Genomic DNA, 17,306 nt, shown 5'->3' with positions numbered 1-17,306 from the left:
ACTGCTGAATTTCTCTAGTTTTGCAGGATTGACATGTGAGCCTAACTTCAACATCCTTGTAACCTTTGATTTTTCAGTGAATATCTATGGTTTTTGCAAATAACTGTAGGATAGTTAAATGGCCACACATTTTGAACTGTATAGAGACTATGACTTATATTTATAATGTCTTATAATGTCTTTTCTGATGTGGTGGGATGTGGTGGGCCCATGTGTTGAGCACGCTCCAATGGGAACCCCAGCTTCAGCAAAGGCCACTCATCAATCAATGGTTACTGCTTTAAGGCCGTACCTAACAAGAATGCCAGAAAACAAAAACAGACTCATATTAGGGAATGTGGTATAACACGAATGTAAAGAGGCCAAGAAGATCTTACTAAGGGCTCTAATAAGTGAAAATGCACTAATTTTCAGAGAGGCCAGGGACAGCTATAAGAAAGCTCTAATTAGAGCATGGAGATGCTGGGATGAGATGACTTGGAGTAACCTGTTGCAAGCGGCAAAGTTCAAGATACTGTGACATTCGGAGAAAACAGTTGTCCATGCCGCCATTCCGGACGGATACAAGATCACCCGGAGGCACCGCGTCAACCAGACAGGAGGAGGCATCGCCATCGTCCACAAGAACACCATCCGCATCACGACCAACACCGACTACACCCTCACAACCGCAAAACACCTGCACTTCCAGATACACACCGACCCCAAGCCCACCATCAGAGGCACCCTCATCTACAGACCGCCGGGACCACACACACAATTCAGCGAAGACATCGCCGACTTCATCAGCCCGCACGCTCTCCCCTCCGCTGACTTCATCCTCCTAGGGGACCTCAACTTCCACCTGGAGAACAACAACGACTGCAACACCACCACCCTGCTGGATAACCTCGCCAACCTCGGACTCAAGCAACTGGTGACCACCCCCACCCACTACGCCGGCCACACTCTTGACCCCGTCTTCTCCTCCAGCAAGGACATCTCCTTCAGCCACGCCACCGGACTCCACCTGACAGACCACAGCTGCGTCCACTTCAGCTTCAGAAGGACCACGCTCCACCACCACCTGCAACAGGTTCCCCGCAGAAGCTGGAACAAGATCACCACCGACCAGCTCGCCACATCCTTGAGCCAGAACCCTCCCGCCAGCTCAACAAACCCCAACCAAGCCGCCAACAACCTCACAAGGTGGATCAGCAACTGCGCAAACGACCTCGCTCCACTAAAGACCCCCACCAGACCCAACAACAAGAAAGCATCCTGGTTCACCGACGAACTCAAGAGCTCTAAGAAGAACTGCCGAGCCCTCGAGAAAGCCTGGCGCAGAGACCCGACAACAGACAACATGACCACCCTCAAACACGCCACCCGAAAACACCACCAGCTGATCCACACCACCAAGAAAACCGCATTCAAAGAACGACTAGACAACAACACCCACAATAGCAAGGAACTCTTCAACATCGTCAAAGAGCTCTCGAACCCTAGCACCGGAAACAACGACATCACCCCATCACAAGAACTCTGCGACCCGCTCGCCTCGTTCTTCCACAGCAAGATCGCAGATATACACAACAGTTTCAGCTCACAGCCAATGCACCCTACGACCGCACCAACGCCCCCCACCACCACACTCCGCGCCTGGACCCCGATCAACACCGAAGACACCATCCGCACGATGAACTCCATCCACTCCGGATCACCAACCGATCCCTGCCCTCACCACGTCTTCAACAAGGCCGACTCCTTCATCGCACCCCATCTCCAGGACATCATCAACGCCTCCTTCGACACCACCACCACCTTCCCAGAGAGCTGGAAGCACGCTGAACTCAGTGCCCTACTGAAGAAACCATCAGCGGACCCCACTGACCTCAAAAACTACCGCCCCATCTCACTCCTTCCTTTTCCTGCCAAAGTCATCGAGAAGACAGTCAACAGACATCTGGCCGCCTTCCTCGAGAGGAATGGATCCCTCGACCACTCGCAGTCCGGTTTCAGAGCCAACCACAGCACCGAGACCGCCCTCATCGCAGCCACCGACGACATCCGAGCCCTGCTCGACAACGGGGAAACAGCGGCACTCATCCTCCTGGACCTCTCCACAGCGTTCGACACGGTCTGCCACCGCACCCTAGTGCAGCGCCTCAGCAACAACAGAATCGAGGAGAAGGCACTGGAGTGGATCATCTCCGTCCTCGCCGGAAGAACCCAGAGAGTCCGCCTCCCCCCGTTCAGATCAGAGGCCACCGAAGTCATCTGCGGCGTACCACAAGGATCATCGCTCAGCCCCACGCTGTTCAACATCTACATGAGCCCCCTCGCGGCCATCGCACTCCAACACAACCACAACATTGTCTCCTACGCCGACGACACCCAGCTGATCCTCTCCCTCACCAATGACCCCGCAACCGTCAGAACCAACCTACACAAAGGGATGAAAGACATAGACGAGTGGATGATGAACAGCCGCCTGAAACTGAACTCAAATAAGACGGAAGTCCTCATCCTGGGATCATCACCCTCCGCCTGGGACGACTCCTGGTGGCCCCCTGCCCTGGGCAGAGCACCCAAACCAATGGACCACGCACGCAACCTGGGCTTCATCCTGGACTCCTCCCTCTCGATGACCAGACAAGTCAACGCCGTCTCCTCGTCATGCTTCAACATCCTACGCATGCTACGGAAGATCTTCCGGTTGATCCCCACCGAAACCAGGAAGACGGTCACCCAGGCCCTCGTCACCAGCCGACTGGACTACGGCAACTCCCTCTACGCTGGAACCACAGCCAAACTTCAGGAAAGACTCCGGCGCATTCAGAACACCTCAGCACGACTCATCCTGGACATCCCCGGACACAGCCACATCTCCGGACACCTGAGAGAGCTGCACTGGCTCCCCATCAGCAAGAGAATCACATTCCGACTCCTCACCCACGCACACAAAGCTCTCCACTACCAATGCCCCAGATACCTCAACAACTGCCTGAGTAGCACGCTGTACAAATGCTTTGATTGATTGATTGATGGAAGCAAAGACTCTCCCACCTGCACAGAGCATTATCTGGATCCAGCTACCTGAGTTTGATACTTCACAGACCTTTACTCCAAATCAGTAGAGTACCTGCATGAACAATATCAGCCCCAGAATAACCCCACAAACGCATCTATGGAATACTCAATCTATTTCACATCAGAAGAAACGGTGAAGGCAATTGACGCTATCAAGTTGGTAGGAAGCCCTTGGTATGGATAAAATCCTGGTTGATCTGTTGAAACATGATAAAGAGATTTGGGTCCCCTATGTCAATCTAATCATCAATATAGTCGCATCAGGAGCACCAGTCCCTTTCACATGGAAAGTGTCCAAAATAGTACCAATTTACAACAAGCATTGGAAATGCAATAGGGCTCGCATAAGGAAAGTTTGAGCTATTGGTCTTATAAATTAATTTTTTTTATTTATGTTTTTTTTTTAAAATAGCTAAATTAATAGCTTTGTCATTTACAATGCCAATAGTTATAACTTTCGCAAATGTGACACCTATAGCATTTTTAATGCAACATGTTTTGTATTTACGTGACTTAGATGTATTGATATTACAAATAACAATGTCTTTTAATTTTTTTAAATAATTAATACTTAAATAATTTATTTAATTTGTAATAGCAATAGCTTAAACTTTTGTAAATAACTTTTGTGAAGATTATGTTCAGTGTTTTTTATTGTGACAAAAATCCAAGAACAGAAGTGAAATATTAACATCTTTTTGTGATTTGTAATAAAGCGTGAAAGCTTGAAAACTGCTTGAAACATTGAAAGAACATATTTGAACCAGTGATGCTGTGGTTGCGCTGAGTGATGCTGTGGTTGCGCTGAGTGATGCTGTGGTTGCGCTGAGTGATGCTGTGGTTGCGCTGAGTGATGTGTGCATCGGTGGAGCTTAGTGGGTGCATTGGTGGAGCTGTTTGGTGGGTGCATTGGTGGAGCTTAGTTGGAGCATCGGTGGAGCTGTGAGGTGGGTGCATCGGTGGAGCTGTGTGGTGGGTGCCTTGGCGGAGCTGTGTGGTGGGTGCATCGGCGGAGCTGTGTGGTGGGTGCATCTGTGGAGCTGTGTGGTGGGTGCCTCGGTGGAGCTGTGTGGTGGGTGCCTCTATGGAGCTGGGTGGTGGGTTCCTCGGTGGAGCTGTGTAGGTGGAGCTGTGTGGTGGGTGCATCAGTGGAGCTGGGTGGTGGGTGCATCAGTGGAGCTGTGTGGTGGGTGCCTCGGTGGAGCTGTGTGGTGGGTGCATCGGCAGAGCTGTGTGGTGGGTGCTTCTGTGGAGCTGTGTGGTGGGTGCATCTGTGGAGCTGTGTGGTGGGTGCCTCGGTGGAGCTGTGTGGTGGGTGCCTCGGCGGAGCTGTGTGGTGGGTGCCTCGACGGAGTTGTGTGGTGGGTGCCTCGGCGGAGCTGTGTGGTGGGTGCCTCGGCGGAGCTGTGTGGTGGGTGCCTCGGCGGAGCTGTGTGGTGGGTGCCTCGGCGGAGCTGTGTGGTGGGTGCTTCTGTGGAGCTGTGTGGTGGGTGCATCTGTGGAGCTGTGTGGTGGGTGCATCTGTGGAGCAGTGTGGTGGGTGCATCTGTGGAGCTCTGTGGTGGGTGCATCTGTGGAGCTGTGTGGTGGGTGTCTCGGTGGAGCTGTGTGGTGGGTGCCTCGGTGGAGCTGTGTGGTGGGTGCATTGGTGGAGCTGTGTGGTGGGTGCATCGGTGGAGCTGTGTGGTGGGTGCATCGGTGGAGCTGTGTGGTGGGTGCCTCGGTGGAGCTGTATGGTGGGTGCATCGGTGGAGCTGGGTGGTGGGTGCATTAGTGGAGCTGTGTGGTGGGTGCATCAGTGGAGCTGTGTGGTGGGTGCATCGGTGGAGCTTAGTGGGTGCATTGGTGGAGCTGTGTGCATTGGTGGAGCTGTGTGGTGGGTGCATCGATGGAGCTTAGTTGGTGCATCGGTGGAGCTGTGTGGTGGGTGCATCGGTGCAGCTGTGTGGTGGGTGCCTCGGCGGAGCTGTGTGGTGGGTGCCTCGGCAGAGCTGTGTGGTGGGTGCATCCGTGGAGCTGTGTAGTGGGTGCATCGGTGGAGCTGTGTGGTGGGTGCTTCTGTGGAGCTGTGTGGTGGGTGCATCTGTGGAGCTGTGTGGTGGGTGCATCTGTGGAGCTGTGTGGTGGGTGCATCTGTGGAGCTGTGTGGTGGGTGCATCTGTGGAGCTGTGTGGTGGGTGCCTCGGCGGAGCTGTGTGGTGGGTGCTTCTGTGGAGCTGTGTGGTGGGTGCATCTGTGGAGCTGTGTGGTGGGTGCATCTGTGGAGCTGCGTGGTGGGTGCATCTGTGGAGCTGTGTGGTGGGTGCATCTGTGGAGCTGTGTGGTGGGTGCATCTGTGGAGCTGTGTGGTGGGTGCATCTGTTGAGCTGTGTGGTGGGTGCCTCGGTGGAGCTGTGTGGTGGGTGCATCGGTGGAGCTGTGTGGTGGGTGCATCGGTGGAGCAGTGTGGTGGGTGCATCGGTGGAGCTGTGTGGTGGGTGCATCTGTGGAGCTGTGTGGTGGGTGCCTCGGTGGAGCTGTGTGGTGGGTGCATCGGTGGAGCTGTGTAGGTGGAGCTGTGTGGTGGGTGCATCGGTGGAGCTGTGTGGTGGGTGCATCAATGGAGCTGTGTGGTGGGTGCATCGGTGGAGCTTAGTGGGTGCGTTGGTGGAGCTGTGTGGTGGGTGCATTGGTGGAGCTGTGTGGTGGGTGCATCGGTGGAGCTTAGTTGGTGCATCGGTGGAGCTGTGTGGTGGGTGCCTCGGCGGAGCTGTGTGGTGGGTGCCTCGACGGAGCTGTGTGGTGGGTGCCTCGGCGGAGCTGTGTGGTGGGTGCTTCGGCGGAGCTGTGTGATGGGTGCCTCGGCGGAGCTGTGTGGTGGGTGCCTCGGCGGAGCTGTGTAGTGGGTGCTTCTGTGGAGCTGTGTGGTGGGTGCATCTGTGGAGCTGTGTGGTGGGTGCATCTGTGGAGCAGTGTGGTGGGTGCATCTGTGGAGCTGTGTGGTGGGTGCATCTGTGGAGCTGTGTGGTGGGTGCCTCGGTGGAGCTGTGTGGTGGGTGCCTCGGTGGAGCTGTGTGGTGGGTGCATTGGTGGAGCTGTGTGGTGGGTGCATCGGTGGAGCTGTGTGGTGGGTGCATCGGTGGAGCTGTGTGGTGGGTGCCTCGGTGGAGCTGTATGGTGGGTGCATCGGTGGAGCTGGGTGGTGGGTGCATCAGTGGAGCTGTGTGGTGGGTGCATCAGTGGAGCTGTGTGGTGGGTACATCGGTGGAGCTTAGTGGGTGCATTGGTGGAGCTGTGTGGTGGGTGCATTGGTGGAGCTGTGTGGTGGGTGCATCGGTGGAGCTTAGTTGGTGCATCGGTGGAGCTGTGTGGTGGGTGCATCGGTGGAGCTGTGTGGTGGGTGCCTCGGCGGAGCTGTGTGGTGGGTGCCTCGGCGGAGCTGTGTGGTGGGTGCATCGGTGGAGCTGTGTAGTGGGTGCATCGGTGGAGCTGTGTGGTGGGTGCTTCTGTGGAGCTGTGTGGTGGGTGCATCTGTGGAGCTGTGTGGTGGGTGCATCTGTGGAGCTGTGTGGTGGGTGCATCTGTGGAGCTGTGTGGTGGGTGCATCTGTGGAGCTGTGTGGTGGGTGCCTCGGCGGAGCTGTGTGGTGGGTGCTTCTGTGGAGCTTTGTGGTGGGTGCATCTGTGGAGCTGTGTGGTGGGTGCATCTGTGGAGCTGCGTGGTGGGTGCATCTGTGGAGCTGTGTGGTGGGTGCATCTGTGGAGCTGTGTGGTGGGTGCATCTGTGGAGCTGTGTGGTGGGTGCATCTGTGGAGCTGTGTGGTGGGTGCATCTGTGGAGCTGTGTGGTGGGTGCATCTGTTGAGCTGTGTGGTGGGTGCCTCGGTGGAGCTGTGTGGTGGGTGCCTCGGTGGAGCTGTGTGGTGGGTGCATCGGTGGAGCTGTGTGGTGGGTGCATCGGTGGAGCAGTGTGGTGGGTGCATCGGTGGAGCTGTGTGGTGGGTGCATCGGTGGAGCTGTGTGGTGGGTGCCTCGGTGGAGCTGTGTGGTGGGTGCATCGGTGGAGCTGTGTAGGTGGAGCTGTGTGGTGGGTGCATCGGTGGAGCTGTGTGGTGGGTGCATCAGTGGAGCTGTGTGGTGGGTGCATCGGTGGAGCTTAGTGGGTGCGTTGGTGGAGCTGTGTGGTGGGTGCATTGGTGGAGCTGTGTGGTGGGTGCATCGGTGGAGCTTAGTTGGTGCATCGGTGGAGCTGTATGGTGGGTGCATCGGTGGAGCTGTGTGGTGGGTGCCTCGGCGGAGCTGTGTGGTGGGTGCCTCGGCGGAGCTGTGTGGTGGGTGCCTCGGCGGAGCTGTGTGGTGGGTGCATCGGTGGAGATGTGTAGTGGGTGCATCGGTGGAGCTGTGTGGTGGGTGCTTCTGTGGAGCTGTGTGGTGGGTGCATCTGTGGAGCTGTGTGGTGGGTGCATCTGTGGAGCTGTGTGGTGGGTGCATCTGTGGAGCTGTGTGGTGGGTACATCTGTGGAGCTGTGTGGTGGGTGCATCTGTGGAGCTGTGTGGTGGGTGCCTCGGTGGAGCTGTGTGGTGGGTGCATCGGTGGAGCTGTGTGGTGGGTGCATCGGTGGAGCTGTGTGGTGGGTGCATCGGTGGAGCTGTGTGGTGGGTGCATCAGTGGAGCTGTGTGGTGGGTGCATCGGTGGAGCTGTGTGGTGGGTGCATCGGTGGGTGGGTGCATCGGTGGAGCTTAGTTGGTGCATCGGTGGAGCTGTGTGGTGGGTGCATCGGTGGAGCTGTGTGGTGGGTGCCTCGGCGGAGCTGTGTGGTGGGTGCCTCGGCGGAGCTGTGTGGTGGGTGCATCGGTGGAGCTGTGTAGTGGGTGCATCCGTGGAGCTGTGTGGTGGGTGCTTCTGTGGAGCTGTGTGGTGGGTGCATCTGTGGAGCTGCGTGGTGGGTGCATCTCTGGAGCTGTGTGGTGGGTGCATCTGTGGAGCTGTGTGGTGGGTGCATCTGTGGAGCTGTGTGGTGGGTGCCTCGGTGGAGCTGTGTGGTGGGTGCCTCGGTGGAGCTGTGTGGTGGGTGCATCGGTGGAGCTGTGTGGTGGGTGCATCGGTGGAGCTGTGTGGTGGGTGCCTCGCTGGAGCTGTGTGGTGGGTGCATCGGTGGAGCTGTGTGGTGGGTGCATCGGTGGAGCTGTGTGGTGGGTGCCTCGGTGGAGCTGTGTGGTGGGTGCATCGGTGGAGCTGTGTAGGTGGAGCTGTGTGGTGGGTGCATCGGTGGAGCTGTGTGGTGGGTGCATCAGTGGAGCTGTGTGGTGGGTGCATCGGTGGAGCTTAGTGGGTGCATTGGTGGAGCTGTGTGGTGGGTGCATTGGTGGAGCTATGTGGTGGGTGCATCGGTGGAGCTTAGTTGGTGCATCGGTGGAGCTGTGTGGTGGGTGCATCGGTGGAGCTGTGTGGTGGGTGCATTGGTGGAGCTTAGTTGGAGCATCGGTGGAGCTGTGAGGTGGGTGCATCGGTGGAGCTGTGTGGTGGGTGCCTTGGCGGAGCTGTGTGGTGGGTGCATCGGCGGAGCTGTGTGGTGGGTGCATCTGTGGAGCTGTGTGGTGGGTGCCTCGGTGGAGCTGTGTGGTGGGTGCCTCTATGGAGCTGGGTGGTGGGTTCCTCGGTGGAGCTGTGTAGGTGGAGCTGTGTGGTGGGTGCATCAGTGGAGCTGGGTGGTGGGTGCATCAGTGGAGCTGTGTGGTGGGTGCCTCGGTGGAGCTGTGTGGTGGGTGCATCGGCAGAGCTGTGTGGTGGGTGCTTCTGTGGAGCTGTGTGGTGGGTGCATCTGTGGAGCTGTGTGGTGGGTGCCTCGGTGGAGCTGTGTGGTGGGTGCCTCGGCGGAGCTGTGTGGTGGGTGCCTCGACGGAGTTGTGTGGTGGGTGCCTCGGCGGAGCTGTGTGGTGGGTGCCTCGGCGGAGCTGTGTGGTGGGTGCCTCGGCGGAGCTGTGTGGTGGGTGCCTCGGCGGAGCTGTGTGGTGGGTGCTTCTGTGGAGCTGTGTGGTGGGTGCATCTGTGGAGCTGTGTGGTGGGTGCATCTGTGGAGCAGTGTGGTGGGTGCATCTGTGGAGCTCTGTGGTGGGTGCATCTGTGGAGCTGTGTGGTGGGTGCCTCGGTGGAGCTGTGTGGTGGGTGCCTCGGTGGAGCTGTGTGGTGGGTGCATTGGTGGAGCTGTGTGGTGGGTGCATCGGTGGAGCTGTGTGGTGGGTGCATCGGTGGAGCTGTGTGGTGGGTGCCTCGGTGGAGCTGTATGGTGGGTGCATCGGTGGAGCTGGGTGGTGGGTGCATTAGTGGAGCTGTGTGGTGGGTGCATCAGTGGAGCTGTGTGGTGGGTGCATCGGTGGAGCTTAGTGGGTGCATTGGTGGAGCTGTGTGCATTGGTGGAGCTGTGTGGTGGGTGCATCGATGGAGCTTAGTTGGTGCATCGGTGGAGCTGTGTGGTGGGTGCATCGGTGCAGCTGTGTGGTGGGTGCCTCGGCGGAGCTGTGTGGTGGGTGCCTCGGCGGAGCTGTGTGGTGGGTGCATCCGTGGAGCTGTGTAGTGGGTGCATCGGTGGAGCTGTGTGGTGGGTGCTTCTGTGGAGCTGTGTGGTGGGTGCATCTGTGGAGCTGTGTGGTGGGTGCATCTGTGGAGCTGTGTGGTGGGTGCATCTGTGGAGCTGTGTGGTGGGTGCATCTGTGGAGCTGTGTGGTGGGTGCCTCGGCGGAGCTGTGTGGTGGGTGCTTCTGTGGAGCTGTGTGGTGGGTGCATCTGTGGAGCTGTGTGGTGGGTGCATCTGTGGAGCTGCGTGGTGGGTGCATCTGTGGAGCTGTGTGGTGGGTGCATCTGTGGAGCTGTGTGGTGGGTGCATCTGTGGAGCTGTGTGGTGGGTGCATCTGTTGAGCTGTGTGGTGGGTGCCTCGGTGGAGCTGTGTGGTGGGTGCATCGGTGGAGCTGTGTGGTGGGTGCATCGGTGGAGCAGTGTGGTGGGTGCATCGGTGGAGCTGTGTGGTGGGTGCATCTGTGGAGCTGTGTGGTGGGTGCCTCGGTGGAGCTGTGTGGTGGGTGCATCGGTGGAGCTGTGTAGGTGGAGCTGTGTGGTGGGTGCATCGGTGGAGCTGTGTGGTGGGTGCATCAATGGAGCTGTGTGGTGGGTGCATCGGTGGAGCTTAGTGGGTGCGTTGGTGGAGCTGTGTGGTGGGTGCATTGGTGGAGCTGTGTGGTGGGTGCATCGGTGGAGCTTAGTTGGTGCATCGGTGGAGCTGTGTGGTGGGTGCCTCGGCGGAGCTGTGTGGTGGGTGCCTCGACGGAGCTGTGTGGTGGGTGCCTCGGCGGAGCTGTGTGGTGGGTGCCTCGGCGGAGCTGTGTGATGGGTGCCTCAGCGGAGCTGTGTGGTGGGTGCCTCGGCGGAGCTGTGTAGTGGGTGCTTCTGTGGAGCTGTGTGGTGGGTGCATCTGTGGAGCTGTGTGGTGGGTGCATCTGTGGAGCAGTGTGGTGGGTGCATCTGTGGAGCTGTGTGGTGGGTGCATCTGTGGAGCTGTGTGGTGGGTGCCTCGGTGGAGCTGTGTGGTGGGTGCCTCGGTGGAGCTGTGTGGTGGGTGCATTGGTGGAGCTGTGTGGTGGGTGCATCGGTGGAGCTGTGTGGTGGGTGCATCGGTGGAGCTGTGTGGTGGGTGCCTCGGTGGAGCTGTATGGTGGGTGCATCGGTGGAGCTGGGTGGTGGGTGCATCAGTGGAGCTGTGTGGTGGGTGCATCAGTGGAGCTGTGTGGTGGGTGCATCGGTGGAGCTTAGTGGGTGCATTGGTGGAGCTGTGTGGTGGGTGCATTGGTGGAGCTGTGTGGTGGGTGCATCGGTGGAGCTTATTTGGTGCATCGGTGGAGCTGTGTGGTGGGTGCATCGGTGGAGCTGTGTGGTGGGTGCCTCGGCGGAGCTGTGTGGTGGGTGCCTCGGCGGAGCTGTGTGGTGGGTGCATCGGTGGAGCTGTGTAGTGGGTGCATCGGTGGAGCTGTGTGGTGGGTGCTTCTGTGGAGCTGTGTGGTGGGTGCATCTGTGGAGCTGTGTGGTGGGTGCATCTGTGGAGCTGTGTGGTGGGTGCATCTGTGGAGCTGTGTGGTGGGTGCATCTGTGGAGCTGTGTGGTGGGTGCCTCGGCGGAGCTGTGTGGTGGGTGCTTCTGTGGAGCTGTGTGGTGGGTGCATCTGTGGAGCTGTGTGGTGGGTGCATCTGTGGAGCTGCGTGGTGGGTGCATCTGTGGAGCTGTGTGGTGGGTGCATCTGTGGAGCTGTGTGGTGGGTGCATCTGTGGAGCTGTGTGGTGGGTGCATCTGTGGAGCTGTGTGGTGGGTGCATCTGTGGAGCTGTGTGGTGGGTGCATCTGTTGAGCTGTGTGGTGGGTGCCTCGGTGGAGCTGTGTGGTGGGTGCCTCGGTGGAGCTGTGTGGTGGGTGCATCGGTGGAGCTGTGTGGTGGGTGCATCGGTGGAGCAGTGTGGTGGGTGCATCGGTGGAGCTGTGTGGTGGGTGCATCGGTGGAGCTGTGTGGTGGGTGCCTCGGTGGAGCTGTGTGGTGGGTGCATCGGTGGAGCTGTGTAGGTGGAGCTGTGTGGTGGGTGCATCGGTGGAGCTGTGTGGTGGGTGCATCAGTGGAGCTGTGTGGTGGGTGCATCGGTGGAGCTTAGTGGGTGCGTTGGTGGAGCTGTGTGGTGGGTGCATTGGTGGAGCTGTGTGGTGGGTGCATCGGTGGAGCTTAGTTGGTGCATCGGTGGAGCTGTGTGGTGGGTGCATCGGTGGAGCTGTGTGGTGGGTGCCTCGGCGGAGCTGTGTGGTGGGTGCCTCGGCGGAGCTGTGTGGTGGGTGCCTCGGCGGAGCTGTGTGGTGGGTGCATCGGTGGAGATGTGTAGTGGGTGCATCGGTGGAGCTGTGTGGTGGGTGCTTCTGTGGAGCTGTGTGGTGGGTGCATCTGTGGAGCTGTGTGGTGGGTGCATCTGTGGAGCTGTGTGGTGGGTGCATCTGTGGAGCTGTGTGGTGGGTACATCTGTGGAGCTGTGTGGTGGGTGCATCTGTGGAGCTGTGTGGTGGGTGCCTCGGTGGAGCTGTGTGGTGGGTGCATCGGTGGAGCTGTGTGGTGGGTGCATCGGTGGAGCTGTGTGGTGGGTGCATCGGTGGAGCTGTGTGGTGGGTGCATCAGTGGAGCTGTGTGGTGGGTGCATCGGTGGAGCTGTGTGGTGGGTGCATCGGTGGGTGGGTGCATCGGTGGAGCTTAGTTGGTGCATCGGTGGAGCTGTGTGGTGGGTGCATCGGTGGAGCTGTGTGGTGGGTGCCTCGGCGGAGCTGTGTGGTGGGTGCCTCGGCGGAGCTGTGTGGTGGGTGCATCGGTGGAGCTGTGTAGTGGGTGCATCCGTGGAGCTGTGTGGTGGGTGCTTCTGTGGAGCTGTGTGGTGGGTGCATCTGTGGAGCTGCGTGGTGGGTGCATCTCTGGAGCTGTGTGGTGGGTGCATCTGTGGAGCTGTGTGGTGGGTGCATCTGTGGAGCTGTGTGGTGGGTGCCTCGGTGGAGCTGTGTGGTGGGTGCCTCGGTGGAGCTGTGTGGTGGGTGCATCGGTGGAGCTGTGTGGTGGGTGCATCGGTGGAGCTGTGTGGTGGGTGCCTCGCTGGAGCTGTGTGGTGGGTGCATCGGTGGAGCTGTGTGGTGGGTGCATCGGTGGAGCTGTGTGGTGGGTGCCTCGGTGGAGCTGTGTGGTGGGTGCATCGGTGGAGCTGTGTAGGTGGAGCTGTGTGGTGGATGCATCGGTGGAGCTGTGTGGTGGGTGCATCAGTGGAGCTGTGTGGTGGGTGCATCGGTGGAGCTTAGTGGGTGCATTGGTGGAGCTGTGTGGTGGGTGCATTGGTGGAGCTATGTGGTGGGTGCATCGGTGGAGCTTAGTTGGTGCATCGGTGGAGCTGTGTGGTGGGTGCATCGGTGGAGCTGTGTGGTGGGTGCCTCGGCGGAGCTGTGTGGTGGGTGCCTCGGCGGAGCTGTGTGGGGGGTGCATCGGTGGAGATGTGTAGTGAATGCATCGGTGAAGCTGTGTGGTGGGTGCTTCTGTGGAGCTGTGTGGTGGGTGCATCTGTGGAGCTGTGTGGTGGGTGCATCTGTGGAGCTGTGTGGTGGGTACATCTGTGGAGCTGTGTGGTGGGTACCTCGGCGGAGCTGTGTGGTGGGTGCATCGGTGGAGCTGTGTGGTGGGTGCATCGGTGGAGCTGTGTGGTGGGTGCTTCTGTGGAGCTGTGTGGTGGGTGCATCTGTGGAGCTGTGTGGTGGGTGCCTCGGCAGAGCTGTGTGGTGGGTGCATCGGTGGAGCTGTGTGGGGGTTTCTTCTGTGGAGCTGTGTGGTGGGTGCATCTGTGGAGCTGTGTGGTGGGTGCATCTGTGGAGCTGTGTGGTGGGTGCATCTGTGGAGCTGTGTGGTGGGTACATCTGTGGAGCTGTGTGGTGGGTGCATCTGTGGAGCTGTGTGGTGGGTGCCTCGGTGGAGCTGTGTGGTGGGTTGCATCGGTGGAGCTGTGTGGTGGGTGCATCGGTGGAGCTGTGTGGTGGGTGCATCGGTGGAGCTGTGTGGTTGGTGCATCGGTGGAGCTGTGTGGTGGGTGCCTCGGTGGAGCTGTGTGGTGGGTGCCTCGGTGGAGCTGTGTGGTGGGTGCATCGGTACCCAGAGGTGGGCTGCGCCACTGCCTTGGTATATTGGTGCGAAAGCAAAAATGTTACTGACGATACATGCCAATTGATGAGGAGGTCCGAGTCAAAGCCTTTCTATGTGTGCATGCATTTTTTCTAACACTAGAATGATTGTCTAGGCCAATCCTAACAAATGCTCTGGACCCCGAGAACATGGAAACAACACTATGCACTCTGTTCAACTCACCCAATTTACCTTTCAGCAATAGGGACATGATTTTGATACCCTAGATATTACTTTTGAACCGATATAGCACTTTGCCAGCGGTAGTATAATGCCCTGCTCTAGGTTTCAATATGAAAACCAGACGAGGTAAGCTGCCTGGCAGACCTCCAACAATGTTTTTTAATTATTCACCGACTAACTTAAAAACACCTCTGTGGACCCAGATATTTGAAAATAACTATGATCAAAGGCAGCAGCACCGAGAGGAACTTTACTGTAAAAATGCAACCCGTTACCATCAAACACCCTGCACGGCTATGCTGCTCATGCTTTCCTGAGCAGCCACAGGATGGCTATTCTGTATGCGCTCTACCTCAGCATAGTCTGCAGCTCCAAGCCCCGCCCACTTCTAGGAAAGACAGGCCATCCCGCCTGCCGTAACCATGATAAGAATGTTAATTAATACCCCGCTCATGGACACAGCAGAAGGGGAGGGGGGCCGAAGGGGGCGCATTCCTGAATCTAGCCAACTAACAGACATAAGGAAAATAAATGAGTTTCACATGCGAACGCTAGTCATCAAATATTGTATCGCTTTCTAACTATGAATTAGGCAAACTAAGTAGTTGAGTTTTAAAAACGAATAAGTTATCTTAACATTTAAAAGTGCGGGAACATTTCTACACCATGCATAGGACATGTTTGAGTGAATAATGCGCTATTTCCACTGCCAGCTTCGCCGGTCTGCAAACAGTACCAAGAAAAGAAAATTCGAGAGAGCAGTCCGAAACTGGGAAAACTGAAAACACACTCCTACCTGCCCGTGCTCCCATTAAATGTATTACAAGCAATAGCCGATTCATGTAAAGACTCAAATCTAGATAGAAAATGCTCAATATTTTCCAATTGAGAGGCACAGCAAGCATCCATGGTAAAATTGCAAGCCGAAAATAAACCCTAAAAGCAACATCTGCTTATTAGTGATCCAAATGTCAACGCTTCAGAGTGAGTTTTTTTAACCACTGTTGTGGCCTCACTGCAAGCACTCGTAAGCATACCATGTCAGAAGTCCCAATGCAGACAGGCTGACTTCGCATTTCATCCTTTCAACGTCGAAAACGGAATTGTTTATAGCAGTACTGGTCGCCTTCCGTACATCGAATGTGACGTGCAGCGTCCCAGGTGATCAGTTCACACTTTGTATTCGTGTTAAATCCCTTCAGATGTAGCTACACCCGAGCTGTATATCGTGCACTAATAAGATACGGGTTTGAGATGGTGGAAGAGCTGCTTATCTCTAATGGAGATCGATTATCTGGGGGGAGGAAGGGCTCCTAATGGGAAGTGTAGACGGGGAGAAATTGAGAAAAAAAGCTGAGCAGGGAGGGTGTTATTGCGGCTATCTGTTTGCCCGAGGGGAGGAGAAATGCCGGCCTGAGGCAGAGCACACGCTGAGAAGCTTGTGGGAGGGGGACTGGGCTGCCTTTGATCTGGTAATGCGAGGCAGGCAGGCAGGCGGCTGGTGGCATTGTGCACGCGCTTTTTAGGGCTTGCGCTTGCGCAATGACCTAAAAAGCACATGCACTTGAAGGAATCGCCAGTGGAATCGCCAGTGGTGGTTAAACACTGGATAAGCCGTAATAGAGCTTCGCCAGCGATGCACAGAAGCGCATCAGCAGGCGAGCCCTAAAAAGGGGTGGAAACGTGAACCGGGCAACTTCTGATCGATCAGTCTCCTAGACATAATGCAGGAACTTTACACCAGGCACGTCTTGAATAAATGGAACAAATGTATCACCGATAATAAAATCCTAACAGTTTTCCAGGCAGGATTGAGGACCCACACAAGCAGATTCATCCCTATCAGCAGAGGAGTGAGGCAGGTGTGCGTACTCTCACCTACCCTGTTCTCACCCTATATTAATGATGGTGTAGACCATGCAAAGAATTATAGCCACGATTCCCCCGAAGATCTGTGGTACCCCCTATTCCCATGTTATTATTTGTAGAGGATACCATTCTGGTTTCACAGACACCAAGGGGCCTTCAGAACCTTTTAGAAGATTTCAAAGCATACTGCATTGAAAATGGATTGGAAATAAATACCAGTAAGACTAAGTGTATGGTCATAAAACCCCATGGGACATTCAGGAGAACCATAATAGTTGGCAATCAAACACTGGAGCTTATATCAAACTTCAGTTATTTGAGAATAACCCTCAATTCAAGATTATCACAGCATCCCTAAATAAATCGAGCTAGAACGTTCTACGCACACTGCTCAAGGGCTATTTCTAATAAACATCACTAATCCACAGTCAAGATGATGTCACCGGTGCTGGAGATCTACAAACACAAGGCCCAAACAGCAGCCCTATGCAGGGCAGAGCTGTGGGGAACAGACAATATAGAATAGCTGGCCCTCGGTGAGAACAAGTTAAGAGAGGCTATTTATTCTCGCCTTTGTCAACACCATTAATACCTATGTCCCATGATCTAAACATCAAACAGATACAGCACATTGCAGTTCTGAGACCAGTACTCTACTGGATCAGATGATGTAATACACAGGAACTTGTACATTACAGGGAAGGCCTCAGAGAATTGGTGAAATTAGATAGAACTTTAATCTTCCCTTGATTTGGACATGTTGAGGCTTGGCTTATCAAACTTGGCCTAGCCTCTTATTGGAGTAAGCCACAAGCATTAACTCCAAGCTCTAAGAAACACCTGAAGCAAGTATCTTGGGACCATTTTTTGATCGCTTGTTCACTTTAAACAAGCTTAGGTATGCTGACTTTGCAATTTCTTGCTGTGAAACTGAGCCACAGCTTTGAAGAGTTCCTAGATAATGTTCAAACATATCTAGCTAAAATAAAGTACTTGAAGTTAGGTTATGAAACTTTCCAAGTCAAAACCTTCCCTGTAAAGTGGAATCCACATAATAAAACCAATAAAGAGTCTATTTGCACTTTATGCACCAACATTAGCATTGAAAATATCGCACATATTTTCTTTTTTGCACGCCCCATTACATGACAAGGGAGAAGTGGATCCGCCCACTATGCAACAGGAGACGTCAAGAAGCCCTAAGAGTCCCCTATATAATTTTTAGTTGGAGTAGATATCTACTCGCAGTTGCATCTGCACGCGATAAGATGGGCCAAATATTGTAATGAATGGTGATTACAAGATGGGCCTAAGACTCTAATGTTTCATGATATTATTTAATAATTTTAACCGAATTATGCGTTGGATCAATACTGTTGGGTTTCTAAAACGATCAAACATGTGTGAATTGCATTGATTTCAGATGAAATATCGGATTGTATGCATGTTTTAATGGTTTTAAACAATCAAACAAGCA

The sequence above is a fragment of the Lissotriton vulgaris genome, chromosome 10 (assembly GCF_964263255.1).
Source record: "Lissotriton vulgaris chromosome 10, aLisVul1.2, whole genome shotgun sequence".
NCBI classification, from domain to species: domain Eukaryota; kingdom Metazoa; phylum Chordata; class Amphibia; order Caudata; family Salamandridae; genus Lissotriton; species Lissotriton vulgaris.
Note: the sequence above shows the minus strand (reverse complement) of the source record.